At 44.7% G+C, this 17,504-nt stretch overlaps 1 pseudogene; it reads right to left on the minus strand.

The window, feature by feature from the left end:
• Positions 1-17: 17 nt before the first annotated feature.
• Positions 18-14,072, minus strand: LOC138829417 (ubiquilin-4-like; annotated as a pseudogene).
• Positions 14,073-17,504: the final 3,432 nt, after the last annotated feature.

Below are 17,504 nucleotides of genomic sequence, written 5' to 3' on the forward strand. Positions count from 1 at the left end.
ATGATGTCCTTGGAGAGTCACAGGGCTACATCTTGGTTTCACATCCATTCTGCCTTCATGGCTGGACTCCAAGCCAGCTCCATTGTCTGCCTCATGTTGAGTGTGAGGCTAATCTCAAGGTTCCCCTTCATCAATTGCTACTTTTGGGGGTTGGTCATGATTGTGTGGCACATCAGGAACACTAGATATTTTATCTTGGAACAAGGGGTTCTTTGTGATTTATGACAGCCTTGTGTGCTTAGATATCATCTGTCTTTGTACCTGTGGCTGTAGCTTTATGAAGCTGGCAGAGCCCAGGCCCAGGCTGTACAGGCCCAGGTTGTCCCTAAAGACAGAATAGTTGCAGAATCCTGGGGTAGTCCTTTCCAAATGGGGACAACTGTTCCCCAGGTTCCTCTGTCAGCATGTGAAATGGCCCTGGTAGAGGTGGAGGGCTGGGCAGAGGTGCCAAAGCAGGTTTAGTGGAGGGTGCTGTGCTGAAGTGGGGACAGCAGTGTATATGGGGGGAAGCCACTGCAGCATCTGGATCTTGAGCCTTCTGATGACCTAGATGGTCAGTGAGCTTATCCTGGACCCATGCTGATTCAGTGTGTCTCAGTCCTTGAGGATCTTGCCTGGAAAGACCTGAACCAGCTGGTCCTATGGACAGTGAATCTTCTGGGGATTTTCCCTTTGCACTTGTTTACCTAAGCTCCATTTCAGGCCACAATTTCCTCCTACTCCTTGAAGGTTTCATGGTGACTCAGTAAGGGGCCTCTTCTCCCCATGGTGCCATAGCAGCCCACCAGCCTGCCCTCCTCCTCATCCTTTTTCCCCCAACCTGCCTAGCCCTGTTCAAATCCTTCTATTCCTCTCTCCTTCCCTCTCCTGATCCCTTCTTCCTTCATACAGATCTCTGCTGCCCCTAAGGTGTATACTGTCACAGCTTATGCATCTTGCTCTCTCTCACTGACCCCCTCCTGGCATCAGACAGGAGTCATGGAAACAGCTTTTTTTAAATGAAATCATCGCTTCATCTAGAGAAAAGACTGAAAAGCAAATGGAATGTAGCTATGAACCAGCTATGACATTTTTAAACATTACAGCTTCCCAAGATCTGATCAACACCATTTCTACCCTAAAACATTAATGAAAATGATCTCATTCTCAAGTACAGCCAAGAATGTTCTTCCCCATTTTATATACTTTGCCATTATTAAAGAAGAACATGAAAAATAAGCAAAAAATCACTTTCAACTGGGTCAAAAACAGGCTGGTATGGGTAAAAGTAAGAATCCAGTAAGTCAGCCAGCTGGACTGTCTGCATCTGTGACTGTCTGGGTCCCAAGGTAGCCTCTTGTGCACTATGGCAAATTTCATTCATGGTAAGAGTTGCCAAGACATAATGTACCCGACATTCTTCCTTGGTAATATTTTTCTACCTGGAAGATCTGGGTACCCAAGAGGATGTAGCTTCCACTGAAATGTGAGGATTGTCAGACTCAAAGCTGACAGGATTAGCTCTGAAACCAACAAGCTCAGAATACATATTGTGATTTTGTCTGAGCCAGGAAGGAGCAATTAACAAGGAACAGGGCAATTAGGAGGCCTGGGAGAAGCCTGCAGTTGCTGTTAGGAACCTCTTCTTCTGTGGCTTAGGTTTGGTGAGGTTTAGGACTGAGAGTAGGTTTAGGCCTGAGAAGAACACCCAGAAACAGCTGGCACCCAGGGTTGAGGAAGGTAGACACTTCTCCAGGCTGTCCAGTACATATTGCTGGACAGTGGTACCACAGTTGCTCAGGAGAGCGACCACCAACATCTGCCTGAGAGACTTTCTGATATTTGGAGGGGAGCAAAGCCAAGGGAAGGGATTGCATCCTAATCAATGAGGAGCTCAGTGGTGGACACTGGACCAAATGGCCTAGAGCTCTAGTGGGCCTCCCTTAGTATCTACAAAGCCTTAGGTAAGTTTACAGCTTCAGCCTCAGTTTTTCTCATCTGTAGAATAGGGCAAGTGAACTACCTCCTTCCTAACACCTCTTTCCAAGAGGCTTTTCTGACCCTGTGCACACCCACCCCTGTCACAAGGGCTCAATCACCACCCTCTGATTCTCTAGGCTTACTTTACACACTGATTCTGTCAGAGCCCCAGATCCTGGTTCTGTGAGCTCCTCTGTGAGGAGAGGAGGGGCTGCGAACCAAGCTGAAGTGTAACTGCTCGCCTCCAAGTCAGCACTGTGTCTAGGACTAGGGCCCAGGCAGGGACTTCAAGTCACATTGACGGAATGACAGAAGCTACATGGACCCCAGGACAGACAGTATTATCCCTCTTGATTGTCTCTTACTGACAGGAAATGAAATGTGAGAGGCCCAGGGCAGCTTCTTACCTGCCTTTTCCTCTGGAGCAGGAAGAGATGGGGGGGGGGCGGTGCTGGGCCTTTGACATCAACCCCCAGGTGTTCCCAAATTCTTTGTTTTGCCCTCCAAAATGCAGGTGGCTTCACAATGGTCTCTAGTAGGTCTTTCACTGAAATGTTCTCAAATACAAATGTTTGAACACAAAAGACCCCACATATTTGTTTCACTAGTTGAGTCATGGGATGTAATCAGGACAGCTTCTCAGATGCTTCCTGTGAATCATGGCAGAGGTATGCTCAGAGCCAGGGGAGCTAACCCAGTGGTCAGCTAATTGGGAAGGCCATGTGAGTGCCTCCACTCTCCCCTACCCTTCTCCCCCTTGCTCACTAGCTCTGCCCCTCCCAGCTGTATCCCTGCGCCAGGGAGGAACAGAGCTGCCTAGGCCCTCTCTCATGCTCCTGTTTCCTGGGTGAGGACTGAGGTGCCTCCAGAAGCCTCAGGGTCTGCAGCACTGGCTGCTGCCTGGCCTTTCTGGCCTGCCATTGCTTAGTCTCCATCACTCCCCCACCTCTGGCTGCCTTGGACTCTGCAGGCATTCCTGAGGGCCTGAACCCAAAAATCCCTCTCCTATTTTTTTCAGAGTTTTTCCCCTTTCCTTCCATGCTAAGTTCACATTCCACTAATGCCTGGGCAGTTCTCAGCCCCCCAGACTGCCATATTACATAAAATCAGTTTGCACACTCATGTTTGCCCCCTCTTCCTCTTAAGCCTAGTCCCATTTCCTGTAGCCTAAGTTGTCTTTTTATTATAGCAAATATCCCCTAGCAGAATGAAACTTACAACATGAGTGTGCTTATTCTCTCTCTCCCCTCCAGGGCTCCTGCTGGAATAAATGCTCTTGAGCTTGGCACTGATGGCTCATATCTGTAACCCTAACTACTCAGGAGGCTGAGATCTGAAGGGTCACAGTTTGAAGCCATCTAGGATAGAAAATCTGTGAGACTATCTATTAAAATAACTACCTAAGCCAGGCATTGGTGGCTCATGCTTATAATCCTAATTAATCAGGAGGCTGAGATCTATGGCTCAAGTGGTATAGTACTAGCTTTGAGTAAAAGGACCTCAGGGACAATGCTCAGGAATTGAGTTTGAAAAGAAAAAAAATCCTAGCTTAGTAAATAATGCTGCAATAAACATAGTCGTGCTGGTAGCTTTAGTGTGCTCTTGTTTGTGAACATTTGGGTAAATGCCCAAAAGTGGGATTGCTGGGTCATAGGGGAGCTCTATGTGGAGTCTTTTGAGGAACGTACATATTCCTTTCCAAAGTGGTTGAACAAGTTTATACTCCCACCAACAATGCAGTAAGGTTCCCTTCTGTCCACATCCCCTCCAGCATCTGTTGTTATTAGAGTTCTTGATTATAGCCATTCTAACTGGAGTGAGGTGGTATCTCAATGTTGTTTTGATTTGCATTTCTTTTATGGCTAGTGAGGTTGAGCATTTCTTCATGTGTCTATTGGGCATCCTTCTTTTCTCTTCAGAGAAGTTTCTCTTTAAGTCTTTAGCCCATTTATTTATTGGGCAGTTGTTTCTTAGAAGATTTGTTGTTGGGGGATTTAATTTTTTGAGTTCCAGGTACATTTTAGATATGAGACCCTTGTCTGTTGTATGGCTAGTGAAGATATCCTAATCTGTGGGCTTTCTATTGATCTTGCTAGCTATGTCTTTTGCCAGGCAGAAGCTCTGCAATTTCATGCAATCCCATTTGTCCAACCTTTCTTTGATTTGTTGTGTTTCAGGGTCTCTATTCAGAAAATTTTGGCCTGTGCCAAGGAGACCTAGGGTTTCTCCTATTCCATCCTGTAATGTTTTCAGAGTGTCTGCTTTGACTCTGAGGTCTTTGATCCATTTGGATTTGATTCTGGTGCAGGGTGATATATAAGGATATAGCTTTAGTTTTCTACAAGTAGTTAACCAATTTTGCCAGCACCATTTACTGAAGAAGCTGTCTTTCTTGCATTCTATTTTTTTAGCTCCCTTATCGAAGATTAGATGGCTATAGGTCTGTAGGTTCATTTCTGGGTTTTCAATTCTATTCCATTGGTCCTGAGGTCTGTTCTTGCCCCTCAGTAGATGAATGGATCAAGAAAATGTGGTATATATACGCAATGGAATTCTATGCCTCCATCAGAAAGAATGACATTGCCTCATTTGTTAGGAAATGGAAAGACTTGGAAAAATTTCTATTAAGTGAAGTAAACCAGGCCCAAAGAAATATAGGTCCCATGGTTTCCCTTATTTGCAATAACTAGTATATGTCTGATGTTAGGGAAATGAACCCTAAGATATGTATTCAAATGTTATTTTCTTTCATGTGATTGTTTTTAACACATTTATAAGATGATTTCTTTGTTGCTTTGTATTTCCCTCCCCCACAGTATAATCCCTGCTTTCACTATATTTGATATTGGTATAATTTGTGGAGGGGAAGGGAAAAAAACAAATCATTTAAATAGGGATACAGGTGGACCCATTGCAACAATGAGATGTACAAGTCATTATGTCAAAAACGAACTTTACAACTTTGGTGGAGGGGGAGGGTTGGGTGAGGGGGGGTGGGGGAGGATGGGAAGGGATGGGAAGGGGAAACAAAGGAGGACACTACAATGCTTGATAAGAAATGCACTCATTATCTTGCCCATGTACTTGTAACCCCACTGTACATTATTTTCACAATTTAAAAAAAAAGAAAAAAATACCCTACATAAAAACTCAAGTGGCACCAGTTGAGCAAGTTCAGGACCCTGAGTTTAACTCCTGACTTTAAAAAAATAAAATAAGTGCTTGGAATGTGTCTTAATGGTAGAGTGCTTGCCTAGCATCCATGAGACCCTGGGTTTGTTTCTTCAGTACCACATAAACAAACAAAAAATAATAATAAAATTTAAAAACCAAAAACTTTAAAAAGTTTTAAAATATAAATGAATTTCAAAAATAAAAATAGAATACAAGATGTAGAGATTTTTGTGTTTATCATGGGTGTATCTCATGCCCCACAATTATATGGAGTTCACACTGGACTTATGGAAATGGCTCTGTCTACAGTGAGTGTGATTATCTCGCATTCTATACCGGGGGACCCCAAAAAGCAATCCATTTTGCTGGGCTTTGTCAATCTACCATCAGGTATTCTCTATGATATGACCGACCAGCAGGTCACTGCTAAACATTTGTTTCATTAAGTAGTAGTTGATGTTGGGTGACAGTATACATAGGCTATAGATGTATGACCCTAGACACTTCATTTATCTCTTTCTTTTACTCCGAATAAAATCCCCTAAAAAGACTAGTTTCCTTCCTATTTTGTTTGTGAGCATATGGCCATAAAGGCATCTGTGCCTTTCTAGGGGTCTAGAAGCTCCTAAGTAGCCAGAAGAGCCTCAAGGCCAAGGTGCCCCTAACCGCTCAGCCCTCCCTCAGTCCCTCTCTTCATCCTGCTCTGACTCTGTAATGCTGCATGCCTCTCCTGGCCCTCTCTCAAGTCTCTAATCTTGAACTTCTGTCCAGATCCCTGGGCCAGTGCTGGTCTATTCCACCTGGTTCCTGATGTGGCAAGGAAAGGACTGTGTGAGGCCTGTCCTTGTGAAGTCACCAAATACCTGCAATCTTTTCACTTTTCCTCCAGGAGGATGCCATGGAGGGGCATTTGTTGCAGAGCAGGTCCTGTGTGACGCCAGGCTTGTCATGGAGCCTCAGTTCCAGCAAGCCCAAATCAATTTGAAAGGGACTGCTTACTTATCAGGGATGCTGGCCCCCATAGGCCAGCATATAGGAACCCCGTTTGTTCAGAGGCCCATCAGTTTTTCCAGGTAGAGCAGGTGGTATGAAATGTCATAAGGATGGAGAAAAGCCGCAAAGTGCACTGCTGTGCACGAAGTAACCAATGGGCTGAAAATGGGAAGAGGCAAAGTACAGGAGAGGAATGAGGAGCACTGGGACCTTGTGACTTGAGTGGTCTTGGTGCCATCTGAAAACCCCACTCTCCTGGGACTCGCAGACTTGACTCCATATTCCTAAACATTAACCAGGCACCGGTGGCTCATACCTATAATCCTAGATAGTCAGGAGGCTGAAATTTTTGTATCATGGTTTAAAGCCAGCCAGGGCAGGAATGTTTGTAAGACTCTTATCTCCAACTAACCACTAAAAAGCTAGAAGTGGAGCTGTAGCTTTTTAGTGTGATAGCCTTAAGCAAAACATCTCAGGGACAGAGCCCAGCTTTTGAGTTCAAGCCTCAGAATCAGCACACATTAAAAAATGCCCTCCTGGGCACCCATGGCTCACGCCTGTAATCCTAGCTACTCAGAAGACTGAGATCTAAGAATCGTGGTTCAAAGCCAGCCTAGATAGGAAAGTTCCTGAGACTCACATCTCCGATTAACCACCAGAAAACCAGAAGTGGCACTGTGCCTCAAAGTAGTAGAACACTAAAACTCAGGGACAGTGCCCAAGTTCAAGTGCCCTGAGTTCAAGCCTATATCTGACAAAAAAAAGCCCTAAAAATTTATGCTTTTCGCCTCAAGACTAAATGATTTTGTTCATAGGCTGATGTTCACGCGTTCATTCTCCAGTTACTTTTGGTCACACTCGGGATATGTCTGCAAAGCCTATGTGAATTTCATAAGGAATTCCATGGGAGAACATTTCAGACATGGAGAGGTGATCAGGAAGGCTGACATTGACTGTGGAACTCAATCATATATAATACTAGAAATGCTGAAAAACTAGAGCTAGTATAAATTCCAGGCTCTCTGTTCTGTGCTCTGGGGTAAGTACTTGTTTTCAGAGGTCCTTGAGGCCAAGGCAAGCCATCCAGTGTAGAAAATCATGTCTGTCCCCAGATCTTATCCCTAGTGGTTTCTAAGGGCATATTAGAAGTGTTTATTAAGCCAGGAGTCTGTGGCTGATACCTGTAATCCTAGCAATTCAGGAGGCTTGAGGAGGATTGAGATTTGAAGCAGGCATAGGCCAAAAACTCTGTGTGACTGACATCTCCAATTAACTGGCAAAAAGCTATAAGTGGAGATGTGGCTCAAGCACTAGCCTTGAGTGAAAAAGCTGAGACAGTTCACAGACTCTGAGTTCAAGCCCCAGTAATGGTACAAAGAAAGTGTTTATTAATGTAATTTGTTCATACACACACACACACACACACACACAGAGGATTTATCAGTTAGAAGCCTAGTGCTGTGGGGAGTAGGGCTGGAACATTTTCATACAGATTCTTTTTTGTGATGTTATTTCACAGTCATCAAGGCCACCAACTGTATTTGCTCATCTGTGGTTGCCACCCCAGGGACCCTGGAAAAGAATGTTCCTCCTTTTCAACAGGAGGGATTACAGGGGTAGCACCAGCATCCCAGGCCTTCTGACTGGGTAAGACCTCCTCTTACCTGGTAGGGCCAAGATAAGTGTGTTACACTTAGCACTGTTTGTTTTTGCTGCTATAATTTCAAATAATCTTCACTACACAAGACATCGAATTCTGTGCACTTTGCCTTTGGCTATACTTTTTCAATTTACACCTTGGAGCTGCCTGTGGTTGTGGTAGAGACTAGATTTACCATTCGTGTGCTCCAGCAGACTGGATAATACAGAGAATGCTTTAATCATAACACATTCTCAGCAGCAATGACTCAATCCCCATGGCTTAGTTTTTCCTGCTACATAAAAAACACCACAAATAAAGGGATTAAAAACAACACACAGTTGTTTTCAGTTCCCATAGTTCAAACGTCTGAGAACACAGCTCTCTGGTTGGGGTCTCAGAGGCAAACTCAAGTTCTTAGCTGGATTAGGATATGTGTGTGTGTGTGTGTGTGTGTGTGTGTGAGAGAGAGAGAGAGAGAGAGAGAGAGAGAGAGAGAGAGAGAGAGAGAGAGAGAGAGAGAGAGAGACAGACAGACAGACAGACAGACAGACAGACAGACAGACAGACAGACATAGACACAGAGACACAGAGGGAGAGAGAGAGAGGGAGAGAGAGAGGGAGGGAGGGAGGGAGGGAGGGAGGGAGGGAGGGAGGGAGGGAGGGAGGGAGGGAGAAAGAGATTGGAGTTTGAACTCAGGAGCTCTATCACATGAGCCACCTCTCCAATCCTGTTGGCTTTTCAAGAGAAGTTCTTCCTTTCTTCCTCAGGCATATGCCTAAGTGACAATCTTGCGGCTTTAGGCTCCCCATCCCAGCTGAGGTTACAGGCTTGGTTGACCAAGTACAGATTCCTCGGTGGAGAATGAATGTGTTTTGGGACTGCCACCTGGATTCTCTAATGTCAGCCTTACATATAGCTTTGGATGGAAGGCCCTCATTACCATGCCCAGCTTTGGGTTGAGAAGGGATAGGCAAATTTTCTTCCCCTGGGCTGACCTCAAACAATGATCCTTCTTTTCTTAGTCTCCCAAGTAGCTAGGATTAGAGGAGTGAGTCACCAGTTCCTGACTGGGTTGAGATATCTGCACAAGAATCTACTTTCAAGTACAGTCATAGGAGAATGGACAGAATTCAGTTCCTTTTTCATATAGCCACATGTATTACTATATTAAAATCCTGATGATTCCAGGATGTGAAATCAGCCTTACTCTTCACTGCTGCCTTCAGTTCAAGCCCCAGGATTGGCATTAAAAAAAAGATGCAGGCAGTAAAAGGAAATCCCATACAAACTGTAAGCTCACTCTAATATTTCACTTTTTTATTTTTGTGCTAGTCCTGGGGCTTGGATTCAGGGCCTGGGTGCTCTCCCTTAGCTTGTTCAATCAAGGCTGGTTATTTTACCACTTGAGCCACAGCTCTACTTCTGGCTGTTTTTGGCAATTAATTGGAGATAAGAGTCTCATAGCTTTCCTGCTCTGGCTAGCTTTGAACCATGAGCCTCAGATCTCAGCCTCCTGAGTAGCAAGGATTACAGGCATGAGCCACTGGTGCCCAGATCTTAGCATTACACTTTCATAAAGGAGATATTTTTTTGCAATACTTAGGTTTGAGTCCAGCCCTTATGCTTTCTAGGCAGAAGCTCTACCATTTGAGCCATGCTTCCATCCAGTTTTGTTTTAGATATTTTTGAAATAGAGTCTCCTACTTTGCCCAGGCTTGCCTAGACCAGAGCCTACCTATTTTTATGCTTCCTGCATAGATTGGAGGACAGGGTACGTGCCACCATGTCCAACTTTTTCTGTTGAGTAGAGAATTTCATGAACTTTAAGTCTGGAATTCCTCAAATCATGATCCACCAGATCTCAATCTCCTGAGTAGCTAGAATCACAGGTGTGAGCCACCATACCTAGCAAAAATCTACATATTTTATACTGAGACATGATAAATTATACAGGACTCTAACATTCACACACAGTGATACCAAGAGAGGATACTCTTAAGCAAGGAACACAAGGATGCTATGCCTATGTACATCTGATCATATAAAATCATCAAAATGAACTCCAGGAAATTGAAAAAAAGAGTCTTTTATATTTGTTGCTGTTTGTGTTTCCTTTTTTCTTGCTTGCTAGTTTTTTGTCTCTGGAAGGTAAGTGGGGGGGTCACTGAACTGGTGGAACAAAGGATAAACAAATGCAGCAGTGACACTATATTGAAAACAAACTATACAACTTATGGGCAGGGATGGGAGAGAAAAACTGGGAGAGAGTAAGGGAAGGGGTGTCATTGTCTGCAAAGAAATGTACTCATTATTTGACTTAAGTAACTGTAACTCCTCTGTATACCATCTTTATAATAACAATAAAAGAATTTTTAAATGAGATATTTTGCATATTTTACACACTTCTGTGTTTTCTGTGTCTGTCTTTGTCTTTCTGTTTGTCTGTCTTTGTCTTTCCCACTCCTCCCTCTTTGCCTCCCGCATCCATCCATACAGAGATACAGCAATGCCCACATATCTACATATGCATATATATTTATTTTTAAACCATTGGAAAGTGAGCTGCAAGCATACATGCCTTTTCACATAAATACTTCAGACATATACAGAAATAAGGAAGAGATCAAGATGAACATGGAAAATGGGCAATTGAGATGTTATTAGGGTGAAGTCTAGTAGGAACAGGAGTTCCTTGTTCTATTGCAACATTTTAGTAACTTAGACTGGTAGGCCTTGAGAACAAGGATGCTCTCTTATGCAAACCCAGCTTGATTATTAATGTCAGCAATTTCACATTGAGACAATAATGCTATCTTTTTCATGGATCTTCACAAATGTGGCCACATGTCCCAACAATGCCATCAGAAGTTTTCTAATCTTCTAGTCTATTATCTAGGCCAGTATCTGAAAAAGGAGTAGCTTGTGGAACATAACTGTTATAGAGAGGAAAGAAACAGCTTATGGCAATGCAGGAGGTAGAAGATGAAGAACTGATATTTTGTGCATGTGCACTCTGTTACTGGCGAGGTCATTGACCAGTGTGTCCATCTCCCCCTGGGTAATACCTTTATTAGAGACTTCCTTACCCACAGAGCTCTCAGTAGGCGTTGAGAGCGTGTGATTGCAAGAATGAGCAAAGAGCCCCTTGCTGAGTGATGCCCTCATAGTAATGCCTTCATTCACGTAACTATGTATCTCTAAATGGTTCCCAATCCCATGCATTTTTTTAATTTTATTTTATTTTGTTGTAAAAGTGATATACAGAGGGATTACAGTTTCATAAGTAAGGTAATGAGTACATTGAGTACATTTCTTGTTGAACAGTATAACCCCCCCATTTTCTCCCACTTTCCCTTTCCCCTGACTCCCCTACTCCCAAGTTGTAAAGTTCATTTCCAACATAGTGTCTTGTGAGTATCGCTGTTGCACTGGTTTACCCTTTATCCTATGTCTCACAATTTTGTTATTCCCCTTCCCTTCTCCAAATCAGAGAAATGTATATACAAGACCCAAGGGATTAACCAAAGGGGAAAAAAGAAATACATTATTTTTTCTGGCAGTACTAAAGGTTGAACTGAGGTCTCTGCTTTTGCTATGTATTTGCTGCACCAACTGTATTTGCTATATTCAACTGCACCAGAGCTATACTTCTGGTCCTTTCTGCTTTGGTTATTTTTGACTTGGGGACTTGTCTTTTTCACAGGCAGCCATGACTGTGGTTCCTCCTACTTATGCTTCCTCTGTAGCTAGGATGATAGGTACAGACCCCTACACCCAGCTTTTTCTATGAAGCTTGGGTCAAACAAACTTTTTGCCCTAGCCAGTATGGAACTGAGATCGTCCTGATCTCACCCACCACAGAAGTTAGAGTTATAGGTAGAAGCTTGCCTGGATTTCATATAAATTTTGAAATAAAATAGAAGCATACAATTGCATAGTATTTACTCATAATGAATAACAATAGTTAACACCTATGTTAACAGTAGCCAAAACAGTGAAATCAGATAATACTAAAACATAGAACCCACTGTTCCCCTACCCATATCCTTCTCTCTCCAGTCACTGTGGGGTCCATTCCCCCGTGCTGATCACTGGTTCCATCTCTTCCCTGATGCTTACAATTTTTATCCTAGACAACACCATTTTCAACTCCTTTGTAGTGGCTCCTAGAAAGGTTTCCAGATGCATCATCTTCCTAGATCAAAGAGACAAGAAGTGTTACCTGGATGTCCAAGGTATGTTTGGGCCTGAACTAACTAAAACACAGTCGCTGCCCTCACTGGACCTCCAGTCTCTCTGGGCAGGTGCTACCTGACCATAGCATCCATTGCTAGAAACAAATACAATTCAGGGTGGCAGCGAGGCCATGGGTGTGCAGTGAGGAGTCCCATGGGCCACCACTTACTGGCTTTGTGACTCTAAGCCAGTGTCTCCCCACACTGAGCCTGTGCCTTCCCCTCCGTTGTACTCAACAGGCTGGTGTGTGGGAGACAGTGAAGGCTTATGCCAAGCGTAGACAACATTACTGTGAACCCTAGTGAGTCAGAAGGAAGGGTGAAGAGTGATTAATTTCTATATGCACAGCCCAGACGGCACATATGAAGCACCAGCAACCCTGGTGCCCATTAGATATCAGTGAAAGGCTGCATTGATCGGGCACAGAAATGGGCTTTGGCAGCTCCTTGGAGCAGCAAGAAGTCCGTATCCTAGTTGCAAATAATGAGAATAATTTTAGTCATGGTGAAAGTCCTTTTTACTCGGAAATTAACTGCCCACCAAAATACACGCTGATTAGATCTTAGAACTTCAACCCCAAATATCTAAACTAATGATGTACTTTCAAAAGAAAATTGAAACAGTGAACAGTGCTGGTGGCTCATGCCTGTATTCCTACCTAATCAGGAGGCTCAGATCTGAGGACAACAGTTTCAAGTCAGCCTGGACAGGAAAGATCATGGCACTTATTTCCAATTAACCAGTAAAAGCCAAAAGTGGAGCTTGGGCTCAATTGGTAGAGCACCAGCCTTGAGGGGATTAAGTGAAGGCAGCTCTGATTTCAAGCCCCTCCAGAGCTGGCAACAAAGAAAAAGAAGAAACCCCCCTCCAAAAAATACCCCAGGATCGAACTAAAGACACCTATGCATACTTTTCTAGTATTTCTTCTTTGCAAGATATGGGCTCCCTTTCACATCCTGCCAGAGCCCTTGTATTTAGTCAGGTTCAATGATTTTCCTAATCAACAGATCAAAATACCAAGTCACTTTTTTTTGTTATAATTCAGCTAAGAAGAATTGTGTGTTGATTCAGCCTGTTATCTGGAACCCTCAACCTTTGCTTAGGAATGGACAATTTTTGGAGATAATTTTGAATTTACAAATGAAGGCCTGAGTCTCCAAGCACCTAGGGCATATTAGGCTGATACACTGAGCTGAGCTGAGCTGAGCTGAGCTTTGTCTTCTCCCATGTTCCAGCCCTGTCCCTGCTGCCTGGGGCAGGAAAAATCAAGCATAACCAGTTTGCCCCAACTTGGAGTGGGGATACCACCCTTCCAACTTGGACTAGGCTTTTGAGTCTCAGGACTGATCTACCCCCAGGTCACAGAAGCAGACTGAGACACTGGGCTGAGTTGGCACAGTACTGGCTGCCGAAGTGAGACCCTCTTCAAGCGGCAGTGTGTGGAGACCCCTCTCTTTCCCCCCCCCAAGAATAGGGGCTGTGAGTAGGGTGTGCGGGCTCATCTCAGATATCTCCCTGAGGCTTTGGTAGCTCTGGGTTTTCAATGTAGAATCTCAGTCTTCCTAAGCTGATGCACTACCATTGAGGCATTCTTCCAATCCTGTTTTCTGCATGTTAATTTTAGGAGGGTCTCACTTCCTGCCCAGGCTACCATCTGAGCCAGGATACTCTTATTGTAGGCTTCCAGGAGTTGCTAGGATCACAGGCACTGCACCAATGAGCCTAGCTTATGGATTGAGAAGGAGTCTAGTGGTCTTTTCTGACAGGACCGGCCTCTCACTTGATCCTCTCTTCTCAGTCTCCCAAGTTGTTAGGAATGCAAGCCAGCATGCTTACTTTATCCAGGAGATCTTAAGGCTGAGGGGAGGGGGCTGCTTCCCTTACGGCTTCCTCCCAACCTCCATTATGCCTGGGCCTTTGAAGTATCCCCCATGTCTGCAAAGACAGGGATTTAGAATTCCTTGAAGAAGGCTTAAAGCTTCTGGGACCCTCTAAGATCATCAAGGTGTTCTTCAAGGAGAAGGACTCCATGGTGGGGTACTGTCGACTGAGGATGGCGTGGACCATGACGTGGACTATCTGCTTGTCCCCTGGGAAAGTCAAGCCACCTGGGCATGGGTGAAGGGTCTGCTCAAAGCCCTTGTCCAGGAAGTGGAATTTTGGAAGAAGCTGACTCCGTTTCTGGAGAAGGTGATCTGCAGCACTGAGGAGAAATTGCGATGCTTGCCTCAGCCTCCACCCCTCCACAAGGCCTAAGGAGCCCCCAGTCTGAGGAGAGCCCCACTGATGGTCATGACTCTCCCACAGCTGGCCACAGCAGCAATGATAGAAACAGGGAGTTGCTAGAGTCTAGAGTCAAAATGAGCAGTGGCTCCAGGCAGGCAAAGAAGTGAGCAACAAGGCCTGTGAGTTCACTGGGCAGCAGAGAATACCTCAGAAGTGACCTGGAGGGTGAAAGTCATAAGGGGCTGCTCACGGGCTTCCTGAGACACAGGGAGAAGCAGTCCAATGCCCTGATGCCCTGCCACCCCACCAGCATCCCATCAGCCAGTCAACACCTATGTCTGGGCCTGGACCCTGGGCTGTCTGAGGACAGGTGGAAGGACTATGTCAGTCAGGTGTGTAGGAAGAGGAGGTAGGGGGGTGGGTGGGCAGTGAGATCATGTGCCAAAGTGGGTGAGGCTCACAGTCCTCCACCATAGCTGTGGGGAAGTCGAAACATCTTCCAGCCCCAGCCCCAGGTAATGCTGAAAAAGCATGGGAAGGGGCTTGACTGATCCCTCCTCCAGATGTTACAGGCCCGAGATCAAGGGGGCCTCCTGAGATTGCAGGAAGAGGGGGTGGCAACCCTAGCTAGGGGCAGGTATAACAGTAGAAGAGGGCACACTGGCAGCAGATAATCAGAGGGAAGAGGCTCCAGCTTATCTGAGGGCTGACCAGGAGGTAGAGGGTGCATCCAATCAGAGGACAGAGGCCCTAGCTGACCAGAGGGCAGGGAGTCCAGGTGAGCAGAGAGAAGAGATTGGGCCCTAGCCTATCTAGGAAGCCAAAGTGCTCACTGACTTGAGGGCTGTGGGAAGTCTCAGGAGCTAGGAACTGGAACCAGGTCAAGACTGTGAGGTTCAGACCCCTGATCATTTTTTTATAGTTTTGAAAGCATGCGAAAGACCTATGGCACACTCCCTTCTTGCCATCACTGCTCAAGAGATCCCTCAGAGTGGCAAGGCCATGAGTCTTAGGTAGGGTGTTGAGGGTAGAGGCCAGAGAAGATTCAAGCAGGGGAAGCAAGAAGGTCAGATGTAAAAGGATATTTAGGGGGCTCCATCTGAATTACTCTATCCTGTACTGGAAAATAGAGGGGGGTAGAGGGGCAGAGGGCCCCTCTTACAACACCCAATGAATCTTTCCTGTCTGGTTTAATGTGAATCGGTGTTGTGTTTTTTTTTAATACTGACACTAGCTAGGCACTGGTGGCTGACACCTGTTATCCTAGCTACTTAGGAAGCTGAGATCTGAGGATCTCTGCCAGCATTGGCAGCCAAATCTGAAAGACTCCAGTCAAACAGAAAAGTTCTGGAACTGGAGGTGTGGCTCAATTGGTAGAATGACAGTTGTGAATGGAAAATACCCAGAGCATGAAGCCATGAGTTCAAGAGCCAGTATAGGTGTCTATGCCCTCCCCTGCCCCCCAGTGACGCTATAGCATTCCAAAGAATGTAAAGAAACAGATCCAGCCCTGTTCCAATGTTCTGGTTTTAACTTCCACAGAAGCAGTTTTAAGTGCACAGCTTGAAAAGCGGAGTGAGACCGAACAGGGGGTAATTCTGCTCTTTCCTCGTTCTCACTACACACCCCCCAACACACAGTGAACTTCAAAAGAGGGTTCAAGCCAACATTCATACAAAAAGGTTTACAAGATAACAAATTCTAGAAGTAAGTCTCACTTGACATCATCCTAATTCATTATTTGTTAGCATTTTACATATTTTGCTTCTCTCTGTCTCTATTTGTCCCTCTCTCCTTTCCTCTCTCTCTCCGTACACTCAGAGATGCATAAATGCATATGCATATGCATGTATTTTTCTAAAGCATTTAAGAATAAGTTGCAGGCTCACCTTTTCCCCTCAATATTTCACACACACACAGAAGACACGTAGAGACAGACACTCACTAACATGGAAAATGCTGCACATTGCTCCTCCATGGTGAAGTCCACTGCAAATAAGACTTCATTGTCTGATTCTTGCAACTTTTTTTAAATGTTAGAATTATCTACCTGAGAACAGCAATATTCTTTTCATAAGCACTGATTTCATATAATACAATACTGTTATATATGTCATTTACTGATCCTAGTCAATCATGGCCACTTCCTTACCATTGTCATCTGTGACATTACATTTGTATGTTGTCTGCTTTATGGTCCAGTGTAGCAGCACACATATTATTTTCTTGTTGTTTTGTTTTAGTCTTCAGCCTGGAACAAGTCCACATGTTTTCTTTCATTACCATCACAGTTCTTAGATTGGGAGCCACATTACTAAAGTGTCATTCAGTTTGTGTTTATCATCATGGTGAGATTCATCTTATCCATTTTGCAGTAGTACCAGGAATGTCCTAGCATTTCATTCTTAGTGCATTATGTCAGTTGGCACCTGAAGGACATTGATGCCACAGCTGACTATGTAGAGCTGGACATATGCTCAGTTTAAATTAGTAAGTTAAGTGTATATTCACAAGGTTACTACAATGTAAAGTTAGCATTTTTCCTTTGTATATTCACCTATCTGTCTTGAATTGTTTGTTGTGTGCCAGTGCCAGAGCTTAAACTCAGGTCCTTACACTCTTATTTGGTGTTTTCCTTAAAAGCTGGCACTCTAGGCTGGGAAGGTGGCTCAGTGGTAGAGCGCTTGCCTTGCATGGATGAGGCCCTGGGTTCGATTCCTCAGCACCACATAAGCAAAAAGAAAAAAGCCGGAAGGGGCTCTGTGGCTCAAGTGGTAGAGCGCTAGCCTTGAGCTGAAGAGCTGAGGGACAGTGCCCAGGCCCAGAGTTCAGGCCCCACAAGGGGACCAAAAAAAAAAAAAAGCTGGCACTCTATCACTTGAACTACAGCCCCATTTTTGGCTTTCTTTCTGGTTAATTGGAGATAAGTGTCTCATGGGGCTGGCTTTGAACCACAATCTTCAGATATCACTGTCTTGAGTAGCTAGAATTGCAGTCATGAGCTACTAGTGTCTGCTTAATACTCTATTTTTTTTTGGTTCAGTTGTGGGGCCTGAACTCTGGGCCTGGGCACTGTCCCTCAGCTCTTCTGCTCAAGGCTAGCGCTCTACCACTTGAGTCACAACACCACTTCCAGCTTTTTTCTTTTTGCTTGTGTGGTGCTGAGGAATTGAACCCAGGGCCTCAGGCTTGCAAGGCAAGCGCTCTACCACTGAGCCACCTTCCCAGCCCCTAATACTCTATTTTTAAATACAATTATTAAATACCATTTTC

The sequence above is a fragment of the Dipodomys merriami genome, unplaced genomic scaffold (assembly GCF_024711535.1).
Source record: "Dipodomys merriami isolate MVZ:Mamm:240054 unplaced genomic scaffold, mDipMer1.0.p SCAF_171, whole genome shotgun sequence".
Classification (NCBI taxonomy): Eukaryota; Metazoa; Chordata; class Mammalia; order Rodentia; family Heteromyidae; genus Dipodomys; species Dipodomys merriami.